Here is an 8,936-nt window from a genome sequence, read left to right as displayed (position 1 = left end):
TAACCACATCACGGCACCAATCCCCAACCACCCGGGATTTCAGGTCCCAGCCCCCAATCCCAAAAGAGCAGCCCCAGGCGATGAATGAAGCACGCAAACAGGGAGAGGCTTACAGAGGGCAAAGCATCCGTTTGGGACATTAAAATCTCTAGTTTAGAACAAAAATTGAACTTGAACATACGTAGATCCATATTGTGAGGGAGAATCAAGAGGGAGTTCAAGAATAGAGGAAAATGCATTATCAAGGATCTTACTGGTGTTTTTCCCTTGGGGGTTTCAAAATGGGTAGTTTTTCTCTATGAGTGAGCCAGGTAAACACCTTGTCACGGATCTGTTGTGTTTGGAAGCAATCTAAGTGAAATCTGCTTTTATTAGCAACAAACATCCAATTTCTTTTTTCTATTCGATAGACAGGAGAACTGAATAAACATACCCGAGCTTACAAAAAGGTCATTTCCAAAAGTGTGCCGTTAGGCTAATTTTTTGGAAGTTAGAATGCATTTTTGCACAGAAACAAAGTGATCTCTGAGAATTAACTTTTCATGAACAAGTCGAAAGAAACGATTTAGCCCATAATGAAACTAAAATATTACTTTTGCAATTCAGAATAGAAAATAACTCTGTACTAAGAAAGAATAACTTAGAAATCAGCCAACACATTGAATAATTTAGTAATCATTTATTACATATGTGCTTGTGCAAGATGCAGCTGATTTGAGTTTTATGTTTGGAGGATTAGCAGTAGCCTGTGAGAGCAGACTTAGTGGGGTGAGAGAAACAAAAGCCTGATGAAAGTGGATGAAGGTGGAAGAGGCAGTGAGAAAGTGGAACCAAATAAGATTGTTCTTTCTAGGACCCTGACTGGGGAAAAAGGAGAATGTCATCACGATAGCTGGAGAAGGATTCAGAACCAAGGGGTCAGAGCTCTTTGAGTATGCTTTTAGGCAATTGGAAAGCCAAGACAGAGGGAGAGGCAAAAATACAGGTTAAAGGGGGTAAAATCAATGGATCTATATTCCTGTGACAAAGACTAGTAGTTGTCTCTGCTCTCTGATCTCTGCCTATCTAGAATGAGAACCCTGATTATAATCAGGGTACTGATGCACTTAGCTAGAAGGCCACATTCTCCAGCCTCCCTTGCAGCTAGGTGTGGCCTTATGACTACGTTCTGGCCCAAGGGATACAAGCAGAAATTTTAGTTGGGACATTTCGGGAGATTGTGGACTCAGGTGGGAGAAAGCCCTTCTGTCCTTCCTGCTGTTGAAAACTATAAATGTTAAAAATGTAATTCCCACACATTATCTGAGCACATGCCACAGTATAATTAATTCATTAATGAGGGGAGCCAGCAAGATGACATAGCTGGTTTAGTAGGGAAAAAAGAAATCCTGGAATAAGAATGCTAATGAGATACAAAAATGGCAAATGTTATTCAAGGTAATAAAACCATCTATCCTGAGAAAATTTCATTTGCGTCTTATTGATTTTTTACAAATTAACATCTAATTTTAGAGTCTGAACCCTGATCAAGAGTAACTAAAGGGCCATTCTCCAAGTGAGATGACCCTTGGGGGAACTTGACAGTGTTCTCCTATGACATTGGTAGGACACACAGCCATCCTTTTGCTTTATTTCCAAGTTTTGGGTAACTTTCTTGAACATCAGCTTCCTTCTGCCTGCTGTCTGGAATGTGGATGCAGTGGCTGGAGCTGCAGCAGTCACGAGGATGGAAGCCATGAACTGGAAAGGCAGGGCAGAAAGGGAGAAGGAGCCTGGGTCCCTGATGACTGTGGAACCACCAAAACGGCCCTGCACCACTTTACTCCTGGACTTTTTTAATGAGACAGAGAGAAGGAGAGAAATAAACTTCTCTCTTAAGCCACTGCTGTTTTGGATTTCTTTTATAAGTGGCCAAGCTTAATCTTCTAATGGGGCAGGAGGCAGACAGAGAGAGAAATCATTATTAAAGAATGCTGGAAATCCAGTGGACCATCGCACTCAATGAAGTTGCCTATAGGAAGGGATTCAGGCAGGGAAGCCTCTTAGTGAAACTACCAATGGAGGTATGGAGGACGTGGGGCTTTCCAGACCACACACAGTGAAATGCGGTGTCATTCCCTACCCACTAGTGGGTAGTGGTGGCTTTACTACAATCTGGAAGAAGAAACTGAAGAACCAACTAAGGGCTAGAGAGGAACTGATAAAGTTATCTACGAAAACTAGGATGGTGACAGCAAATGGGAAGATGGAATATTCATTAGTTTGTCCAAGGTTCCTAAAAAGCTTACTTAAGTAATCCCTCTTTGGAATTTCATGCTATATATTACTGTATACTTTGTGTAGTCTTATGCAGTATATATACCTTACACCTATATATTACTGTCTGCTTGGTACATTCACACCTATATATTACTTTACAGGACTGTATTCTCAAAGCCACTTTTGACCTATTGTTATGGATTATTTAATTACTATGTGTGACTTTTCCCTTTGTACTGACTTAAGAATCTAATCTCCACCTTAAGATGTGATTCTACCCTAGAGAAGCTGAAGGTGGATCTGATTAACAAGTCTGGTGGAGAGGTGAGACTTAAAACAAGAGAGAAGGAGGGAGGTATAGAAACAGATAAAGTTGTTGGCTAGGAAGTAGGAAATGAAGCAAGTTCTCACTTGATTACCTCAATGTCCTCAGTATGAGACAGCCATCTGTTGAAAGGTGATGGGGTATAATAGAGGAAGACTTACAGGAGCTTGGGGAAGTGATGGAGCTTTGAAATACCTGCTCCGGGGAATGGGCTTGAGAACTGACCAAGGACTTGCAAGAAGATAAGCAAAGGGATATGCTTAAGCCTGAGACGTGATTGTGATTGGCTCCAAACTGGCATCCTCTTCCTCTCTCTCTGTTTCTAGTCCCCGCTGGGGGAATAGGGGGACAGGGAGGAAAAAGATCGAGCCGTTATGTATTAAACCTGCCCACTCAGAGTAAATACAGTCAAATTTGTAAATAAGATAACATCTGGCAAGTTGTACAATTTGATTACATTTGGCTAAGAGCTGATATTTTAGTCACTTGTTTTAAACCTAATTTTATTTCATTTTTAATATTCTTTTTTAATTGAAATATAACTGATTTACAATATTATATTAGTTTCAGGTGCACAATATCATGATTCAATATTTGTATAGATTATACTCCATTTAAAATTATTATAAAATAATGACTATATTTCCCTGTGTCACTCTTAAAAATCTAAGGATGCATGGTTGTCCCCCTCATATGTCAATTTAGTTCACTAGTTTGTCTCCTATAAAACCAAATGGATCCTAGGAGTGGATTCCCACCGATTCAACTAAGCAGAAGCTCTAATTGCAACTGTCATGCTGGTATCATTACTAAAGTATGTCAGTGTGGCTTCTGGCTCATGGTATATGATCACTGATCTGGCAAATGTGTTGTCGTCTATTCTCATCAGAAGAGAGTAGTAGAAGCAGCTTGCATTCACGTGGGATAGTATACATTTACAGTCTCTCTTTAGCTTTTAAGTTAACTCATGCCCTCTGTCACAATATAGTCCCAAGGGCCTCAGACTAACTGGAAATTCTGTAAAACATTTTAGTGGTCTGCCATACTGATGATATTATGTTCATTGAACTGATGAGCGGGAAGTGGCAAGTACGTTGGAGGCCGTAGTAAGTGTTTTAAACTTATTTTAGAATTAAATTCTGTTCCTGATGCACAGTAGGCACTTCATAACTGTTAGGATGATTGGCCAAATACAAGCAACTGAATGGCCTGTAGCTGTCTGAATTCTGCAGAAGCCATTGTTTAGAAGAAAGACTTGTCAAGAAAAGATCCCCATAAATGGCAAAGAATTCACCTGTACCCCACCTGTGAAGACCTGGGGAGCTTGCATGTCTGTTGCTGCTGTTTCTTCTTGCTTCCAAGGGCGTAACTTCCTTTTTCTTAAAAAAAAAAACACAAACATCCTTTAAAGTCAAAAAGAATCAGGGAAAGGTGTCCTGAGAGAAAAGGATTTACATGAAGGTTAGAATCTTACATAACATATATTTTTTTATACCACAGGTTAAACCTAATACCGTTTCCTTTAGTGTCTATATTTATTTTTGAGAGCACCGTATTTTAAAGTTGCATGCTGGGCTGAATTGCTCTACACTGTCTAGTCTACCCCAGGACCTTCTGACATCACTGGAGTAGCTGGCTGTGTTGGGCATTCACAAATGCTAATGAAGGAAGGAAGCATCTTTTGTGGATCTAAAGGTGGGAAGCACCTTTCATCTCCCCCAGGGTTTTAGACAACGATCAAATCAAAGAGGAGGCAGGAGGCAGAACCTGGCAGCAGCCGCCCAGTCTTATCAGCCTTTTCTCATGAACATGGAGCTCAATTTCTTGGTGTCTAAGGGAGGTCAAGGTCAGTTTGCCATGAGAGGAAGGAAACCCATTTCTCTCTGCAGAAAGTAAACGTCTTCGGTAACTAAAGGAATTTAGTTGAGCCAAGACAGGGAAAGACTTCCTCTTCAGGACATGGGCAAAGGTGACCCTGAATGGAGAACAGACTGGATATAGGACAGAGTTGACAGACCCAGAAAACTTAGTTTGAATTGTCTCCCACAGTGATCAAACATGAACTTTGCATCCAACTTTTGTGATGGCAGCCAGCTTTCGGCTGGGTTACCCTCACTGTTGTAAGAGAGCTGGTGACGTGACAAAAAAGAGACCAGCAAGTTTGCCGCTAAGCTACAAATGCAGAGCCAGATCAGCTTTCTCGAACTCTTACTATGTGCCAGACAAGGAGGCCAGCATACTAAACTCTAAATGGGCTCAAGCCCTGGAGCAGCCGCCACAAAGTCAGGAAGCAGCTGCCCCCTCACCCCCAAGTGGGCTTGGCTGCCTGTCGCCAAGGCTGGGGAGCTGTGAGAGGTGAGGGGCAGGCCTTTTCTCCAGAAAGGGAAATGAAACTAGGCAAAGATGGTCAAACTCACAAGCAGATGAGGTACAGCATAAAGGGGCATTGGTGAGGAACACATGAGCCACTGTCCAAAGAAAGAAGATAACTTGCCGAAGTACAATAACAATAATTCTTTTACGAACACGCATTTTAAAAATATACACAAAAACTCTAAGATAAAGTCCAAAACCTCAGAAGCTTAATGTGACTGAAACGCAACTGGACAAAATCATTTGGGTGCTGTCCTGTTAGCCTCCTGCTTTGTCTCCTCTGCCAGCTGCATAGATGGGGAAGGGGGAGGGGAGAGAAGAGGCGGGAAGTGTTGGATCGGACTCACTAGAGAAGAGGGGCAGAAGGGAGGGATCTGGCCAAGCCAGGAGGGAAATGTGAGGCCCCTAGGATTTATTAGGTTTGAGAGAAGAGTTGAGGGTAAAGGGTTTACAGATTAATCATGAATTATGACTTGGATTATTTAAAATTTTTAGAGATGTAAGACTGAAATGCCTGTTTGAGCTGTGCTTCTTCAAATAAGTGTCCATTTTGAGACTAGACTGTGTGGGCTGTGACTGTGTAAGTATTCTCCAAGCAGGATCATGAGGCTGACTTTTTGCCCTTTTGTGAGCACAGGAAATTGCAGAAAATGGAGTCATTCTCTTTGATTATTTCAAGTACCTTCTCTGCTACCCAAGACCAATCATGTGCCAACTTCTTAATAACCTCCAAATGATGGAACAATACATCCTTACATTTATCTGGGGGCAGGGAGAGGCAGGGAGCAGGTCATAGCTCAAATGCCATAGATCCTCACTGTTCTGAGATTTAGTAGGTTTTCTTGAATAACTGTTTCTTCATTTGCTGTATGCCCTCAGGACAATCTCCAGAGATTTTAAATGGTTGCGTTTTAAAAAATAACTTTCACCAGTTATGATTGTTTCACTGGACAGCAGGTCTGAGAAGTTCCTCCTGTCACCATTCCAGAATTGGATCTTTGGTACTTGTATTTGGCATTTTAGTAGAGAGGCAAAGCATAGTTCAAGTCAGGTTGGGAGCCAGAGAAAATAAATGAGAACTTGGAAGCCAAAAAGAATCCATTGGTCATGGTTACTTACCTGCTGGGGATTTTGTGGTCCAGCTCACTCTAGAGTTAGAACCCTTCTTGGCTGAACCAGCACCAGCAAAGCTGTGGGCAGTGGTGTATGACAGCCTAGATCCACTGTGAGGCACTGATGTTACAGACAGGTTGTTCTTCTGACCAGAGACCAGAAAAAAAGTGGGCTAGAGAGATAAGGCAAAAATGGGGTGGGGTGGGTGTGGGATAAGGGTCCAACTTCATTCTTCTGCATGCAGATATCCAATTTTCCAAGCACCATTTATTGACAGACTATCCTTTCCATTTTGTGTGTTCTTGGCACCCTTGTTGAAGATCAGTTGACCATGTATTCATGTTTTTATTTCTGGGCTCTCTATTCTGTTTCATTGGTCTATAGGTATGTTTTTATGCTAGTACCATAATGTTTTGATTACTGTAGCTTTGTAATGTATATTGAAATCAGGATGTATGATGCCTACACCTTTGTTCTTCTTGCTTAAAATTGTTTTGGCTATTTGGGGTCTTTTCTGGTTCCATATGAATTTTAGGATTGTTTTTTCTATTTCTGTGAAAAATGCCATTGGAATTTTGATAGGAATTGCATTGATTTGTAGATTGCTTTGGATAGAATGGACATTTTAACAATGTTAATTCTTCTAATCCATGAACATGGGATAACTAAAAAGATATTTGTCACATATTATTAAGTGGACAAACAGGTTACAAATCAATATGTATAGTACAATCTGATTTTATATTAAATGTATATATGCATATCAAAAGATCTGGAAGGATAATAGTGAAAACGACTCCCAGAGCACTTTATATGCATTATTCTTTATAATCCTCACAAAAAGCCTATGAAGAAAGTGCTATTGTTATCTCCATTTTACAGATGGGGAATCTGAGGCACCAAAAGGTAAAATAATTTCTGGGAGCTGGTCAACTTGGGACACGTATTTAGGTCAACCTGTATCTAAGCCAGTGTTAATTCCACTATACTGTACTGTCTCCTGATATACTGACTTGTTAATAATTGTTATCACTGAATAGCAAGATAATGGTTCAACTTGATTATCTATTAATTATGTCTGCTTATGTGTATTTTCTAATTTTCTACATTGAGCACTTATTATCTATATAGTAGAAGTAGAGTCTTAAATTTATTTTTTAAATAGGCTTGTAATAAACAGGATCGTATTATACAACTTGATTTTTTTCACTCAATATCTCTCAGAAATGTTTTCTGCATAAAAATATATATTTGGTCATTGCACATCTTGTTTACCAGATAACGTTCAAATTGGAGACATCATCTGTTCAGAAAACAGTTGAATGACCAATGTCTGGGTAACCAAATGTAAAATTTTCAAGAGCATAACAAATTGCTTCAAATCTTAATGTCAAAAACAATGAACAGTTATTTCTGTGAAAATTAATATAGGCATACCCCAGAGATATTGTGGGTTTGGTTGCAGACCATCACAGTAAAGCAAATATTGAAATAAAGTGAGTCACACAAAATTTTCGGTTTCCCAGTTCATACAAAAGTTATGTTTACATTATACTGTAGTCTACTAAGTGCGCAATAGCATCACGTCTGAAAGAACAATGTACATACCTTAATTTAAAAAGACTTTATTGCTAAAAAATGCTAACTATTAACTATCATCTGAGCCTTCAGCGAGTCACAGTAGTAACATCAAAGACCAAAGATGACTGATCACAGATCACCATAATAAATATGATAATAATGAAAAAGTTTGAAATAGTTTGAGAATTGCCAAAATGTGACACAGAGACAGGAAGTGAGCAAATGTTGGAAAAATGGCACTGATAGACTTATTGAACTCAGCGTTGCCACAAACCTTCGACTTGTAAAAAACACAATATGTGCAAAGCAAAATAAAGTGAAGCACAATGAAATGAGGTTTGCCTATAAATAGAAACCTCATTGAAAATGAGGAGGTCCAGGGACTTCCCTGGTGGCGCAGTGGTTAAGAATCCTCCTGCCAATGCAGGGTTCGAGCCCTGGTCCCGGAAGATCCCACATGCCGCAGAGCAACTAAGCCCGTGCACCACAACTTCTGAGCCTGCGCTCTAGAACCCACGTAACGCGACTACTGAAGCCCACGCGCCTAGAGCCCGCGCTCCGCAACAACAGAAGCCACCGCAGTGAGAAGCCCGCGCACCGCAGCGAAGAGTAGCCCCTGCTCGCCGCAACTGGAGAAAAGCCCGCGCACAGCAACGAAGACCCAACTCAGCACACCACGCAAAAAAAAAAAAAAAAAAATGAGGAGGTCCAGAAGGGGGAGCTCTCATGCTGTACCACTGTAAATCAATTGCAGACCCAACTGGAAGAGATGTACCTTTGCAGTTACAACAGGATGAAAGTTACATTACTACCCAGTAGGAGGAAGGAAGAATTTCTCCTTGCCTGGCAACAGCCCAGCCAATGAGAGACTGTCACAACTCAGCCAATGAAAATCCACTATACTTCAAACTCTCAGTTTCCTCCAATGGACTCTTGTTTATAACAGCCCGTCCCCCTCCTCCTCTATAAAAAAAAAAGGTCCTCTCTTGTGTTCTCCAAATCTGCCTGTGATTTGCCATAGATTGCGTGTCCTGAATTGCAATTTTTTACTGTTCCTGAATAAACCCATTTTGCTAGTAGAATAACTGGCTGCGTTTTATGAGGGTTTAGAATTTGGGTGCAGCTTTTCTGGCTCAGGATCTCTCATGAGGTTGTTAATCATGCTGTCAGCCAGAGTTGCAGCCTTTGGAAACTTGACTGGAGCTGCAAGGTCTGCTTCCAACTCCACTCATGTGTCTATTGCCAGGAGGCACCGGTCTCTTTCCATGTGGTTCTCTCTACAAGG

General features: G+C 40.8%; 1 long non-coding RNA gene across 1 annotated transcript; it reads right to left on the bottom strand.

The window, feature by feature from the left end:
• Nucleotides 1-695: 695 nt before the first annotated feature.
• LOC141276911 (uncharacterized) lies at nucleotides 696-6,237 on the bottom strand. The gene is made up of 3 exons (XR_012327267.1): nucleotides 6,077-6,237; nucleotides 3,879-3,963; nucleotides 696-2,916 (listed from the first exon to the last, which is right to left on the bottom strand). It is a non-coding gene; the product is annotated as an uncharacterized lncRNA (long non-coding RNA).
• Nucleotides 6,238-8,936: the final 2,699 nt, after the last annotated feature.

The sequence above is a fragment of the Tursiops truncatus genome, chromosome 17 (assembly GCF_011762595.2).
Source record: "Tursiops truncatus isolate mTurTru1 chromosome 17, mTurTru1.mat.Y, whole genome shotgun sequence".
Taxonomy (NCBI): domain Eukaryota; kingdom Metazoa; phylum Chordata; class Mammalia; order Artiodactyla; family Delphinidae; genus Tursiops; species Tursiops truncatus.
This window is presented reverse-complemented; position numbering and strand designations above follow the sequence as displayed.